Genomic DNA, 15914 nt, shown 5'->3' with positions numbered 1-15914 from the left:
CGAGGGCCTGGGCCTCCTAAAGATGCTTCTCCCCTGCTCTGCTCAGATGAGGGCTGACCTCCTCCCCAGATGAACCCCTGGGGTGAGAACGTGATTCTTTTTTTTTTTTTTTCTTCAACGTTTTTTTGTTTTGTTTTGTTTTTTTTTTTTTTTTTTTGGACAGAGAGAGACAGAGCATGAACGGAGGAGGGGCAGAGAGAGAGGGAGACACCGAATCGGAAACAGGCTCCAGGCTCCGAGCCATCAGCCCAGAGCCTGATGCGGGGCTCGAACTCACGGACCGCGAGATCGTGACCTGGCTGAAGTCGGACGCTTAACCGACTGCGCCACCCAGGCGCCCCGAGAACGTGATTCTTGAGCTCTGGGACAAGGCAGAGTGTGGATCTGTGCGACAGGCCGACCCGAGTCCCCGGGCAGGAGCCACAGAATACCCATGTGTTCTCGGGCCAAGTTACACCACTGCATGACATTTCCTCATCTGTGAAATGGGAAGCTGGAAATCCTCTCCGAGTATTTAATATTGTGGCATCGGTTACATTCTCAGTCAGGGGTTGGGAACTTTACAAATATCCTGTTGACACGAGTTCTCTTCCCCATCTTCCCCCCAGTGTCGCTGGAAGCAGGGACACGTAGGGCGCCCATCCGTGCATGGAAAATGCAGAAGGGTTGGAACCAATGCAGAGGCAGACCTCAGGCTTGGGGCTGTGGCCAGGGAGGGGGTGGGGGATCGCGTTTGGGTTAAGACAATCTAGCACTCCCATTGGCAGTCATTGGGGCAGAGTGGGGGGTCCGTGACCAGGTGTAGCCGATGCTACTTAAAGGAGAGAATATCATGGGGATCCTGGGTTAAGCATCTGACTTTGGCTGGAGTCGTGCTCTCGCGGTTTGTGGGTTCAGGCCTCACGTGGGGGCTCTGTGCTGAAGCCTGCTTCAGATTCTGTGACTCCCTCTCTCTGCCCCTCCCTTGCTTGCTCTCTCTCTCTCTCTCAAAATAAATAAATAAATAAATAAATAAATAAATAAAAATAAAAATAATAAAAAATAAATAAAGGAGAATATATCACAATATCTGGGAATCCTATTTCTCCCTTAATAACAGAGGGTCTCATGAGACCTTTTCCCCCTTTACTCCTGTCCTTCTCCGGCAACCGTATCATGATGATGTGATAGATGGAGCCACAGCAGCCACCTCACAATCATGAGGCAACAAGCTTGGACACAACACAGAAACAACTGGGACAGAAGCACACGAGATCTAGGATCCTCTGCCCTAGATCCCTGAGTTGCTAAACTAACCCTAAATCTGCCTAGCCCCAGAATTCTTAATAAGTAAACAGCAAATATCCTAGAGTTTCCGTCAAAATGTCAGACTAAGTCTATGGACCAATGTTTCATCTTAAAATAGAATAATTATTTTTAAAAGCCTAAAATTGCATAATACAATATCTTAAGAATCTTCCTAAATGCCTTAAGGAAATGAAAATGATGTGGAGGCCAGGCAGTCAGAAACTAAAGGGAGTTGGGATTCCCCAGAGTTAGGCTGTCACTTTGACGGTATCTCCATGGCCTTGCAGACCATGGGGTCACCCCATTTGAGGAGTCTGGGGAGACTCTCCCTTTGCTAAGCCAGAGTCCAAAAACTTCCACTTGGTCACAAGAGTGCAGTGAAATCACACACCCATTTCTGAGGGCCGCTGAGAATACATTTTTTTTAATCTTTTTTAACATTTCTTTATTTTTGAGAGAGAGACAGAGCATGAGCGGGGGAGGGCCAGAGAGAGGGAGACACAGAATCCGAAGCAGGTTCCAGGCTCTGAGCTGTCAGCACAGAGCCCGAGGCGGGGCTCGAACTCACGGACTGCGAGATCATGACCTGAGCTGAAGTCGGCCGCTTAACCGACTGAGCCACCCAGGCGCCCCTCTTTCTGTCTTTTAAATACAAAGAAGAGTTTCTGTTTTCCTGGTTGGATCCTAATTCAGACTTTCAACATACCTGCACTGCAAACACCCAGGGAGGATGTGGGGGTGGGTTGTCTACTTAGAATAGGAACGGCTCTAAGTATCAATACCTATAGGCCTCTCCGAAGACTGAGGTCAGAGGGTCCATCAGGTTGGCCATTCTGGGTCTGTTGTTTGTTTTTAATGTTTATTTATTTTTGAGACAGAGACAGAGCATGAACAGGGGAGGGTCAGAGAGAGAGGGACACACAGAATCTGAAACAGGCTCTAGGCTCCGAGCTGTCAGCACAGAGCCCGATGCGGGGCTCGAACTCACGGACCGCGAGATCGTGACCTGAGCTGAAGTCGGCCGCTTAACCGACTGAGCCACCCAGGCGCCCTGTTTGTTTGTTTTAATGGAAGGTGATGCATACCTATCATCCCTCAATGCTCTCAGAAAGCCCCTCAACCTTTGTATTCTTCTAAGATTTTGACCCCCAACTGGAGAATATTTATGTCAAGGCTCACTTCAGGATAAGCACAGCACATCTTCCGACAGAATCCTCCCTTGGACCCTCCCACGGTACTGATTGACCTTTCCTTTAATCGATTCAGATATATACACAACCTTTGTAAATTAAACATAAACTGGGAGTTTGCAAAGGCAAAAGTCCACAGAAATACAATGACATAAGATGCAACACGAAATGTGATTGAAAGAGGAGTTCTGTTTAAAAAGAAAGAGAGAAGAATTCTATGAAAAACCAGAGTGGAAATGGTGGTTAGCTGCTGTTGGGGGCGAGGGCATTGGTGGAGAAGTTGTTTAAGGGTGTATACTTGTATGAGTAGATAAATGAACCCTGGAGGCCTAGCACAGGACAGCAATTAGAGGCAACACCATTGTATCCTAAATGTTCTAAATACAATTCTAAATTGTATTCTAAACCTGCTGAGAGACTAGATCTGTTTGCCCCACAAGAGGAAATAAATGGTAAGTATGTAACAATGGGCTAGTTAGCTACCACCGAAATGTATCAAATCAACCCCTTGTTCGCCTTCAATTCACACAATGTTGCTCAGCAATTGCACCTCAATTTCAAAAAAATGCATGGGATGTAACACAGCGGTTTAGGTAGTCTGCAAGTGAGGATTCCTCCATAACAGTGAATGGTTTTCGCTCTGTACTGATCTTACCCACGTTGGGCAGAGAAGAGAAGTCAGCTTCCTGGAAAGTTTTTTTTTTCTTTTCTTACAGGAGACCCAAGGCTTATGTGGGAAACTGAACCCACCCAGTTAGTGCCAGACATGAACCCCGTCTCTGTCTAAGCATCACATCCAAAGAGACCACAATTTGGTGTCACCAAATGCTTAATTCGTATCAAAGCTTTAAAAGCTTTTTTTTTTTCTTTCCTCTTTTTTCTGGAACTACAAAGTATTGCTATTATTGTTATTAATTTTTTTTAACATTTATTTTTGAGAGACAGAGCATGAGCCAGGGAGGGGCAGAGAGAGGGGGAGACACAGAATCGGAAGCAGGCTCCAGGCTGTTAGCAGAGAGCCCCATGCGGGGCTCAAACTCACAAACCGTGAGATCATGACCTGAGCCGAATTGGACACTTAAACGACTGAGTCACCCAGGCACCCCAAAGCATTATTATTACTTACACTATTCCTTTACTAACTGAGTATGTAAGTATTCTTGCAAAAAAATTTAAACACAAATTCAAATGATTATTCCAATTAGAATTTTGACCCAGTATCACTTATAAAGCCCTCAATTTTCCATCAGGAAAGAGTTGCTGAATGTGTCTTAGAGTTCTATATGATTAGCAATAGTAATGTATGATGCATATAAAAATGATTTCTGGAGAATTTTATCTGAAATGCTCTTTTTAAAATGTTTATTATTTATTTTGAGAGAGAGAAGGCACGAGCAGGGGAGGGGCAGAGAGACAAAGAAAGAATCCCAAGCAGGCTCCACACTGTCAGTGCAAAGCCCGCCGTAGGGCTCACCGACTCACGAACCTGGAGATGGTGTGTTGCATCCACACGACTCCTGAAACAGAATGCTACGGGCACCAGTGACAGTGACAACAAAGTTTATTACAATGAGAGGCAAGGCCGACCAATCGGGACCAACACTCTTGATAAGAGTGCGGCCCCGAACAGCCGGGGTACAGAGTTTTTATAACCGATCACATCGTTTTATCATTACCTGGGAACAGAACAGAGAAACAGTTTCCAGGTGAGTTAGAAACAGTTGCCTAATGAGGTGTTTACTTTAGACTTTCTGCCTCTAAGTTGCAACCAGTGGATCTCCTTGACCCTGCCTCTGATGCTCTTTTCTTTGAACTTTTGTTTCCTTAATTGGTGAAGCCTAATTTACAAGGGTATGAGGCATTTACCAGAGCAAAGCAAGGCTGTTATCTCTTAACCTTCAGTGTCAACACAAAGCTGTTATTTTTCAAGCTAAGCATTAGCCCTACACTACAATTTAACCCTTACAGGAGATCTGAACCACAGTCAGGAGGCGGACGCTTAAGTGACTGAGCCACCCAGGCGCCCCTCCCGGTTTGGGTTCTTTACCCAGATGTTGAGTATACTCTACAGTGTCTTTGAGTGTGTCTGGCTCCTTTCGCTCCACCAAACGTGGGTAAGATTTCTCCATAATAACGTGGGAAATTGCAGGCCATCAATGGTTACTGCTGTAGAGTATGCTATTGTGTGAACAGCACGGTAACCCTGTGCTTACCCGCTCAGGGTCAGCGGGCGTCAACTCAGCCCCGAGCGGACAGGTGCATGGCCGTTGGTATGAACCTGGGAGCGTGAGCGTCGTGTTTTCCGCTATGCGTTCATTCACCTTTGGTAGGTGCGGCCAGCAGTTTTCAAAGTGACTGTATCCATTTATACACGCTGCGCTCGACGGTACATTCTCTGTACATTTTCACCGACTGTCAGTTTCATGCCTTTTTTGTTCAACCATGCCATTGCCAGTCGTGCTGTCTTCCTTGTGGTTTCAGTTTGCTTTTACTTTGATGACTAATGCTGCTGGGAACATTTTCATATGATTGTGGTCATTTGGACTGTGTGTGTGTGAGTGAGTGAGTGAGTGAGTGTTTTTGTCATTTCCTCATTTTAAAAAATTGGGTTGGCTCTCTTTTTTGAGTCAACGGCAGGTATTAACGCGCCAGAGTTCTTTGTCAGATATGTTCATTGTGGATATCTAATTTTTTTAAATGTTTATTTATTTTTGAGAGAGACAGAGCATGAGCAGAGGAGGGGTAGAGAGGGGGACACACAGAATCCGAAGCGAGCTCCAGGTTCCGAGCCATCAGCACAGAGCCCCATGCGGGGCTCAAACTTATGAGCTGTGAGATTGTGACCTGAGCTGAAGTGGGATGCTTAACTGACTGAGCCACCCAGGTGCCCCTAGGGAAAAAAATATATATTTTTTTTTTTTAATTTTTTTAACGTTTATTCATTTTTGAGACAGAGAGAGAGCATGAACGGGGGAGGGGCAGAGAGAGAGGGAGACACAGAATCCGAAAAAGGCTCCAGGCTCTGAGCTGTCAGCACAGAGCCCGACGCGGGGCTCGAACCCACAGACCGTGAGATCATGACCTGAGCCGAAGTGGGATGCTTAACTGACTGAGCTACCCAGGCGCCCCTAGAAAAAAATATATATATATATTTTTATTTTTTTTAACATTTATTCATTTTTGAGACAGAGAGAGAGCATGAATGGGGGAAGGTCAGAGAGAGAAAGGGAGACACAGAATCTGAAACAGGCTCCAGGCTCTGAGCTGTCAGCACAGAGCCCGATGCGGGGCTTGAACCCACGGACCACGAGATCATGACCTGAGCCAAAGTCAGATGGTTAACTGAGTGAGCTACTGAGGCTCTCCGGTTTTATTTTTATTTTTTTTTAATGTTTATTTAGTTTTGAGAGAGAGAGAGAGAGAGAGAGAGAAAGGGTGGGCCTACCCCGGCCGACTCCATCTTGTTCTGTGTCCTTCACCTTGACCACACCTCCTCCCGTTGAGCAGCCCCCTCCCCCCTCATCTGCCTAACAGGACTCGGACCCTTCCCCAGCCAATCGGCTGAGGCCACAGCCATTACCTCACCTGTAAGGGTTAAATTGTACTATAGGGCTACCGCTTAGCTTGAAAGATAACAACTTTGTTCTGACACTGAATGTCAAAAGGTAACAGCCTTGCTTTTACTCTTGTAAATCATACTCCATATTCTTGTGGATCAGGCTTTACCAACAAAGGAAACAAAACCTCAAAAAAGAGCATCAGAGACAAGGTCAAGGAGATCCACTGGTTGCAACTTAGTGGCAGAAAGTCTAAAATAATCACCTCATTCGGCAACTGTTTCTAACTCATCTGGAAACTGTTTCTCTGTTCTGTTCCCAGATAATGATAAAACGATATGATCGGCTTTAAAAACTCTGTACCCCGGCTGTTCGAGGCCACACTCTTATCAAGAGTGTTGGTCCCGATCGGTCGGCCTTGCCTCTCATTGTAATAAACTTTGTTGCAACTGTCACTGGTGCCCGTAGCCTTCTGTTTCAGGAGTCGTGTGGATGCAACACACCAACTGCCCCTAGGCCCCAATAAAACCTTTGTCCTTTTGAAACTCGCTCTCTTTCCCCGGTATCTCACCCCTGCGTCGATGCAGGTAGGGGATTGAGCTCGAGCTACCTCGAATAAAGGCTCTTTTGCTTTTGCATCGGACTCGGCTCCCTGGCGGTATTTGGGGATACACGAATTCTGGGCATAACAAGTGCAAGCGGGGGAGGGGCAGAGAAAGAGGGAGACACAGAATCTGAAACAGGCTCCAGCCTCTGAGCCATCAGCCCAGAGCCCAACGCCGGGCTCCAACTCACGAGCGGTGAGATCATGACCTGAGCTGACGTCGGACACTGAATCCAGGCACCCCTGGATGAATTCACTTTGAAGCAGTGGACACTGTTTCTGCGTGTATCTTGGGTTTCTCTGAGCTTCCGGAAGCTTCTAGGACATCCTAGGTGGCATCTTGTCAGTGCTCAAGAGTCACATGGGCCTCGTGGCTGCCATGTTGGATAGCACAGCTCTGCACGCCTCACGCCCTTGGTGTCAGCGTCTGGGATTCTGGCCGCTCTAATGGGCCTATGGAGGCAACACAGTCTCTAAGACATTGAAAGAGGTCTGTGGCGTGGGCTGCAAAGTCAGACACAATGAGATCTTCCTCTGACCCTGTTTCCCACCCGCAGGGACCTCGGACAAACCACTTCTGTCAACCTTCGTAAATGAGTTTGTGAATTCTTTTCCTTCAGAACCAGCGACCCAAACATATCTGTGTGACTGTCATGGGTTTGGGGCTTGGGATTCGGGAGTGAATAAAACAGATACGGTCCCTGTGCTCCACAGAGCTCCCATCCGATGAGGAGACAGAACCAAACAGCTGATCATAAATTATTTAACTCCTGTTGGGATGTAAGGAAGGGTAGGTAACACGAGCCACAGCCGCGAGTCGAGTTTAAAGATGCCAGTGTGGGGGCACCTGGGTGGCTCATTCGGTTCAGCGGCCGACTTCGGCTCAGGTCGTGATCTCGCGGTCCGTGGGTTCGAGCCCCGCGTCAGGCTCTGTGCTGATGGCTCGGAGCCTGGAGCCTGTTTCTGATTCTGTGTCTCCCTCTCTCTCTCTGCCCCTCCCCCGTTCATGCTCTGTCTCTCTCTGTCCCAAAAATAAATAAAAAATGTTGAAAAAAAAAATTAAAAAAAAAAAATAAATAAAGACGAAATACATATGAGTATGTATAACAGAGGAATGTGTTCTTATAACCCCTCCAAACTATGTACCATCTGGGGTGACTGTCTCCTCAGAATGCAACAGGAAATTGCCAAACTGGGGATTTGAGTCACAACACAGAGACGCATTCCCACATTCCCTCCAAAACACAGCATGCATCTTGGCTAAGTTGAAGACAGTTGCCGCGACCCGCTAGAAGAAAGAGAGGTAGCTGTTGGGTCTTGCTTTCTTGTCCTCTTGGGTCTTGACTTTGGGCTTGAAAGGTTCCACATGGCCCATTCTGCTGCCAGGGACGTGATGAGTAATTTGCTATTTTTCTGCACTGCCAGCCACAAAGACAGATGAACAGAGTGGGGAGGTCAGAGACTCAGTTCCAACCACCCTGTGGTTTTCCTACCGAATGTTTAACAGAAAGGCCACCCACAAGACCTGGTTCCTCTTTCTCTTGATGGGAGGGTGGGAGAGGACTCACACACACTCATGCCCTCCTTGAACATTATCTCAGACCCAAACACCAAATCCAGATCGGCAACACCGGCCCCGGGGTGTGGAGAGGGATTCTGAGCACTGACACGGGTGTTACACATAAATGTCTCACATAGAATATGGTACCTTAAGCAAATCAGCTCTCCAAGGAATGTTGATAAATAGGATTTGGTGAATTTCCTTTTTTTTTTTTTTCTTCAACCAATACATATTGACTGAGTACCTCTTAAGGGTCTGTGCCTGTGCCAAATATTGGACAACTAAAAACCTGTGGAGCTCATGATCTAATGAGGACACATATTAAACTGTTCAAAAAATTATAGAATTGCAGTGGTGATATGTAACCTGTAGTAACCCCAGTTTTTTGTTTTTGTTTTTTAACAAATCAACCTCAAGATATCAGTAGTTCATGGCAATGGAATGTTTAGTGCTCATTCATGCAACACTTTAGTACAGACATCCCAGGTTGGCACTCGGGGTGACTCACGCTCCCAGGATTCTTTTACCTTTTGGCTCCAACACTTCCCAAGACCTTGGCATACTCTGTTACTAAAGAGACTAAAAATGGCACATCCATTTCCTTAAAAAAAAAAAAAAAAACCCAACAATGACAACAAACAACAAAAAACCGTAAGGCAGCACATATCTCTTCTGGGCCACACAGTCAAAGAGAAGCCATGAAATTCTGGTGCTCCGTAAGCCATCCCTGCTCATGTGGGAAGTGCTCTAAGGAAAGCAGTGGCTGTGACATTGGGTAAAAAGGGGACTTGATCTTGCATGCAGACATGATAACACTGAGTGTCTGCAGGAGTGCGTGGGCTGATAAACCACTGGCCTGGGAAAGCGGACTGGAGGGCTGGGAAGATCTGGGCAGAGGCGACAGCTTCTGTGAGAGAGTCAGGGAACGATTTGGCAGTTCAGGAAAGTTGGGGCAATTCCAGAAGAGCTGGAGATGGGAAAACAAAGAGGGACTGAATGTGCAGGGCTTTCTAACAGGCCATGTAAAGACTTAGGATTTTATCTTTTAAACTATAGGCAAGGTGTTAAACATAAGCCTGGCATAATCAGATTTTTGTCTGAAATATTCATGGAGACAGAATCAGGGCAGTCAGTAAAAATAACAGTGAACATTTTCTGAGCACTTATGCCAGACGCAGTTGTGAGTCCTGAATATGGATAGTTCACTTAATTGTCACCACGACTCAGGGGAAGGATTTCCACTATTAGATCCCTTTTAGTTTTTATTTATTTTTGAGAGAGAGAGAGAGAGAGAGAGAGAGAGAGAATCTGAAGCAGGCTCCAGGCTGTCAGCTGTCAGCACGGGGCTCAAACTCACAGGCCAAGAGATCATGACCTGAGCTGAAGTCAGACACTTAACCGACTGAGCCACCCAGGTGCCCCAGATCCACTTTACAAATGAGAACACTGAGGCTCAGAGGGTTCATTAATTTGATTAGTGTGCTCAACGGAGTAAGAGGTGGAGGTGTATTCTGATCTGAACATTCCTCTTTCTCACCTAGAATTGCTACACTATACTTAACGGTAATGTAATAAAATGTATTTTACGTTTACTAAAGAAGATAAAAACCTGTGTGGACGGGAAGCTCCTGACCTCCAGGAGAGAGATGAGTTGCTCGGATTTAAATAAATCGGATTTCAATAAATGGATTTAAGGCTGGGAGGCAGTCCCCAAAGAAAGGCCGGTGGAAAGGTTTGGTGTCCAGGAATGTCAGACTGGGTTGTTTTGAACTAAATTTTCCACTAGGTTGTTTTGAACTAAATTGGTAACAACTAGACCAAAACAAACCAAACCAAATAAAAACGTCTGTTTGTAGACCGTGGAGGATGCACCCATGATTCCGAGAGGCGGAAGGGAAGGAAGCCAAGAGAGGGGAATTTATCATTTGGGGGTAGTTTTACAAGGCCCGTTTGCTGATTCCAAAAGTGAAAGCGGAAGACAGGAGGCTGACAAGCTGGAAGAACATTTGGCAATCAACTTAAACAGCATTTCAAATCACCGGGCATCCAGCAGAAGGGCCCATCGTGGATGAAGGAAGCCACGCACACCCAGGCTCCAGATTGGGACCCAAGGGTTTAGATAAAGGTTGACTGGACATTAGCGAGAACTCAGAAGGGCAGAAACCTAGTTTCAAAAAATTTTTTAATGTTTATTTATTTTTAAGAGAGAGAGAGTGTAAGCAGGGGAGGGGCAGAGAGAGAGGGAGTCACAGAATCCAAAGCAGGCTCCAGGCTCTGAGCCGTTAGCACAGAGCCCCATGAGGGGCTCGAACCCACAAACTGTGAGATCATGACCTGAGCCGAAGTCGGACGCTCAACCGACTGAGCCACCCAGGTGCCCACAGAAACCCAGTTTCTTTTTTTTTTTTAATTTTTTTAAACGTTTATTTATTTTTGAGACAGAGAGAGACATAGCATGAACGGGGGAGGGTCAGAGAGAGAGAGGGAGACACAGAATCTGAAACAGGCTCCAGGTTCTGAGCTGTCAGCACAGAGCCCGACACGGGGCTTGAACTCACGAACCGTGAGATCATGACCTTGAGCCAAAGTTGGACACTCAACCGACTGAGCCACCCAGGCACCCCAGAAACCCAGTGTCAAATGAAGGTGCTTCGCTTGGTCCTGAACCCACCTCGCTGCCAGAGGCAAAACAAAATCCTCCCAGTGGGGGTGGGGAGGGGAGGGATATTACCACACACCCACAAAGAAGCCTAAACAACGCCACACATGATTTTTGGCACGTATTCAGAAGCAATTATGTATCGCGAGGTCAAGATTAGACCCAACATCTCAGAGGAAAGAAATGTCAGAGGAATAGCCCACACTGGATTTTTATAATAACTGTGACTATCATGTCAAACAAACAAATGGCAGGAACTAGAGAATATAAATGCAAATAAATGGAAGTTCTAGAATTTTTGAAAAACGTAGCCACTGAAATTGTGAACTCAACCGATGAAGTAAACAGCAAATTGGACTCAATGGAAGAGAGAAATGATGAACAGCAGCATGGGTCCATAGACGGGAGCCAGATGGAGGCAAACTAAACCTTCCAGAGATCAAAGACTAAACCTTCAAGGGGCGCCTGGGTGGCTCAGTCGGTTAAGCGTCCGACTTCGGCTCAGGTCATGATCTCCTGGTTCGTGAGTTCGAGCCCCACGTCGGGCTCTGTGCTGACAGCTCGGAGTCTGGAGCCTGCTTCGGAGCCTGTGTCTCCCTCTCTCTCTGCCCCTCCCCTGTTCATGCTCTGTCTCTCTCTGTCTCAAAAATAAATAAACGTTAAAAAAAATTAAAAAATAAATAATAAATAAAAAATAAACCTTCGGGAAAGGACACGAGACAAGTATGCCACATCGTGGAAAAGGACTAACATTTGGACAAAGTCAGGTGTGAACAAGAAGTGCCCCCCCCCACCCCCAGTCCCTAGCCTGGGAGGAAGCTGTCAGGTGAGACCCTGGTCTGTCTCCTTGGAGAGGGAAGGTCTAAGACACGAATGCCACTGTCTCCTAACACCAGCCCCGGAATAGGCTTGTGAGGATAACACCCAGGTATTGACAAGGGGGTGTCCGTCCGAGAGGCAGCTCCCCTGAGAATGTGGGCTTCATCTCCCCTGGGCACCGTGCTTTTATGAAAACCAGAATCCTTTACTCCTCCACCTAGCAATCCCACTTGTGGTTCTGCATCCAGAGGAAATGCAAACAGGACCGCGAATAGATGTCTGCCCCCCACATTCACCGCAGCGTTAAGTCACCACGGCCAAAGTATGGAGACAACCTGAGCGTCTGTCCACGGATGGATGGATAAAGAAGGTGTGGTGTCTATAGACCACGGAATACTATTCAGCCACGAAAAAGAAGGAAATCCTGCCGTTTGCGACAATAGGGATGGACGTTGAGGGCGTTATGCTAAGTGAGGTAAGTCAAATAGAGACAGACAAGTACTAGACTGATTTCACAGTAAGAAGACACGATAATTATGTTGCACACAGGGGTATGCGCTAAAGCCACGTGGCAATCCTATTGCAATGTAAACGTATCAAGTCAACACATGTACACCTTAAACTTACACAATATTATAAGTCAAATATATCTCCATTGAAAAGAAACAGAATCTCTTGCCAGTGTATGAGTCTGATTCCACAGCGTAAAGCATGCTGTTATGTTAAAATACAATTTTCCCCTCAGTCAGATGTACAGGGCTCTGCATTCTCTCTCTCTCTCTCTCTCTCTCTCTCTCTCTCTCTCTCTAGTATTCTCATTGTATCTCCTACTACCCCACTGGTCAATTCTGCTCCAGCCACACTGACTTCTTTGCCCTGCCTGGAATGTCTCAAGGGTGCATCTGCCCCAGGACCTTTGCACTTGTCATTCTCTCTGCCTGGAACGTTCTTCCCCCAGAGACTTCCTCTTACAGTCTTGCTCCACTGTTCTCTTCTCATTTACGCCTTCCCGGACCATCCTATCTAAAATCGCTACACCCCCTCCAGATTTCACATGATCTTTTGCCACTTCCCCCCCTCCTCCCCATCCTTGGCATGTATTAAACTACTGACCTGTTATGTACTTTCCATTTTGGTGTTCTTTCCTGCCTGTCTCCCCCTAAAGTGCATCCTTATCTTAGTTTCTACTGGATTTTATTTTACTACAGTGTTTCTCTCTCTCTCTCTCTCTCTTCTGCAGTGGCCCCTACTGCATCCCTACATTTAGAACAGCACCTGGGGCGCCTGGGTGGCGCAGTCGGTTAAGCGTCCGACTTCAGCCAGGTCACGATCTCGCGGTCCGTGAGTTCGAGCCCCGCGTCAGGCTCTGGGCTGATGGCTCGGAGCCTGGAGCCTGTTTCCGATTCTGTGTCTCCCTCTCTCTCTGCCCCTCCCCCGTTCATGCTCTATCTCTCTCTGTCCCAAAAATAAATAAAAAATGTTGAAAAAAAATTAAAAAAAAAAAAAAAGAACAGCACCTGACATATGTAGATATTCAACAAGCGCTTCTGAATGATGATGAAGAAATAGATACATACAGGATAATAGGAAGTATATGGAGGCACCTTGTGCACATTGAACACAATTCCAGAGACCACATTTCTATGTTTGAATCCTGGCTCTGCTGGTTACAAGCTCTGTAACTTTGAGCAAACTAATTAATCTCTTTATGCCTCCTCCCATTCCACAGAGGCTGTGTCATTTCACATTGCCACCAACAGTGCACAACTCCTCCACATCCCCGCCAACACTTGTTACTTTCTGTGTGTGTGTGAGTGTGTGTGTGTGTGTGTGTGTGTGAGTGTGAAGCAGTTTTTGTCTCCTTGGAAAGTCTGTTTTAAAATATCAGAATGTTGGATGAGAGCCCTCCCCTTCCTGAGCTCATCCTGCAAGGTCTTTTGATGGACTCCAGGGGGTGGGATGATTTGGAGATGCGTTTTTCTCTCCAGGTTGCTCCTGCGGCTGGATCCCCTGCCAAGCACAGGGAGATAGGCACATGGGGAATTGGGGTCTCCCCAGTTTCAAACAGGTGCGATGGGGTGCCTGGGTGGCTCAGTCTGCTAAGCATCCGACTCTTGGTTTCAATTCAGGTCATGATCTCACAGTCGGTGAGACGGAGCCCCGTGCCAGGCTCTGTGCCTGCTTGGGATTCTCTCTCTCCCTCTCTCTCTGCCTCTACCCCTCTTGCTCTCTGTCTCTCTCTCAAAATAAATAAATAAACTTTTTTAAAAAATAAAGAAAAGAGGTGCTAGAATCCCAGAAATGGACCAGGTTCATCATCACAGATCACCCACCTGGGGCCGGAAAGACTTAACATGCATCTCGTGCTCCCTCTTGTGGTCACAGTGAAGAAATTCCCTTTGAAGTCAAAGGGAAACTTTTTTTCCATCTGAGAAATTAATTTTTTTTTCATTGAATAAGTATTTGCTGATATTTATTGAATAAGTATTTTTTCATTGAATAAGTATTTGCTGATACTTCAAGACTCTTGAGATCCAGGGGTGCCTGGGTGGCTCAGTTGGCTGAGCATCTGCCTTTGGCTCAGGTCGTGATCTTGTGGTTCATGAGTTCGAGCCCCGTGTGGGGCTTTGTGCTGACAGCTCAGAGCCTGGAGCCTGCTTCGGATTCTGTGTGCCCCCCCCCCATCTCTGCTCCCTCCCCACTTACACTCTGTCTCTCTCAAAAATAACAGGGGGAAATGGAGTTTGTGGGATGGTGACCCCAGAGTTGTGTAGTGCACAAACTACCCAGCTGTACAGGAAGCCCTGATGTCTTCCCTCTACAGTCCCACCAAGTTCTGTGCTGGCTACGTCATTTCTCTGGGTGGTACAGTGTCTTAACTTCTCTCCTCCCAACAGCCTATGAGCTCTTTTAGGACCAGATAGAATCAGAATTCCATCTATGTCCCTGGTACCCAGAAAACGGACTGAGATACTGGAGGCCACAACAGCACCCTACATAATAAAGAAAATAAGCAAATTGTCTGGGTAATTATGACTGGGTTTCTATACAAGGCCAGATATTATGGCAGTGTTCTAGGAATTGGCCATAATTATGCAGAGTCACTAAAGGATGTACAGTCACTGGAATGAGCTAAGAAATCACTGCGTAGTCTCAGGAACCAGCGGGATAATTGCACTAGGGGCTCCCAGAGCCAGCTGGGTGATTACGGTGGAGTCATGGAATCAGCAGTAATGATGGAAGAGTCCCAAATACAGACGTCAGGAGATGGCTGGGGACATTTTTAATGGTGACAACTCGGGGTGGGGAGAGAGAGTTACTCCTGGCGTCCAGCAGGTGGCGGCCAAGGACAGCCCCCACAGCAAAGGACCATTCAGCCTGGTCTTAGTTTGGCTGCTGTAACAACAGCACCACAGACCACTTACTTCTCACGGTTCTAGAGGCAGGGAAGCCTGAGATCAGGGCTCCTGCACAGTTGGATTCTGGCGAGGCACCTCTTCCTGGTTTCTTCACAAGGCCGAGAGCCCCCCTCCAGACACCGAATTGCTGGAGCCTTGATCTTGGGTTTCCAGCCTCCAGCACCGTGAGGAATGCACGTCTGCTGTTGGCAAGACACCTGGTCCGTGGGATTTTGCTCCCGCAGCCCAAGGGACCACGACACTGGCCAGCGAATGAAAGTGCTGAGTACACACTTAGGGTGATGAGGTTTTGGGGGGGTGATAGTGGGGCTCGTGGGGTCCGGAGCCGATGGCCAAGAAAGAATTCTTGAAGACGTCTTTGGGGAGCAAAAAGGTGATTTTACTAAAGCACGGGGACAGGACCCGTGGGCAGGAAGAGCTGCCCGGAGACCAGGGGGAGAGACTGGGGGAGGTAAAGTCCAGGGGAAGTTTCCAGTGAGACTTTCATATGCTAAAGAAGGCCCACAGGATACTGGAAGCCTTAGCTATTGTCAAAAGCTAAGGTTGTTTGCCCTCTGGCGAAGCATTAGCATTAAGACGTAGGGAGTTCCTGGAGAGATGTTTTACTCCGCCGGCCTCTAGTATTTGTAATGGGCTGCAGGTTATACGGAAGTTTGCTTCTATCTGGCATTTCCTTCTGCCTTTGTTGCCCACATCACACTGTGGAGGGATGATGGAGACCCACGTCCTGAAGGACTGTGATCTCCATCAGTTAGCCATTGGTTTTCCCCTTTCCTTTGTTCTTGGGCGGCCAGGAGTGCCCCGAGGAATATCACAAA

Source organism: Neofelis nebulosa, chromosome 17 (assembly GCF_028018385.1).
Source record: "Neofelis nebulosa isolate mNeoNeb1 chromosome 17, mNeoNeb1.pri, whole genome shotgun sequence".
Lineage (NCBI taxonomy): Eukaryota > Metazoa > Chordata > Mammalia > Carnivora > Felidae > Neofelis > Neofelis nebulosa.
Note: the sequence above shows the minus strand (reverse complement) of the source record.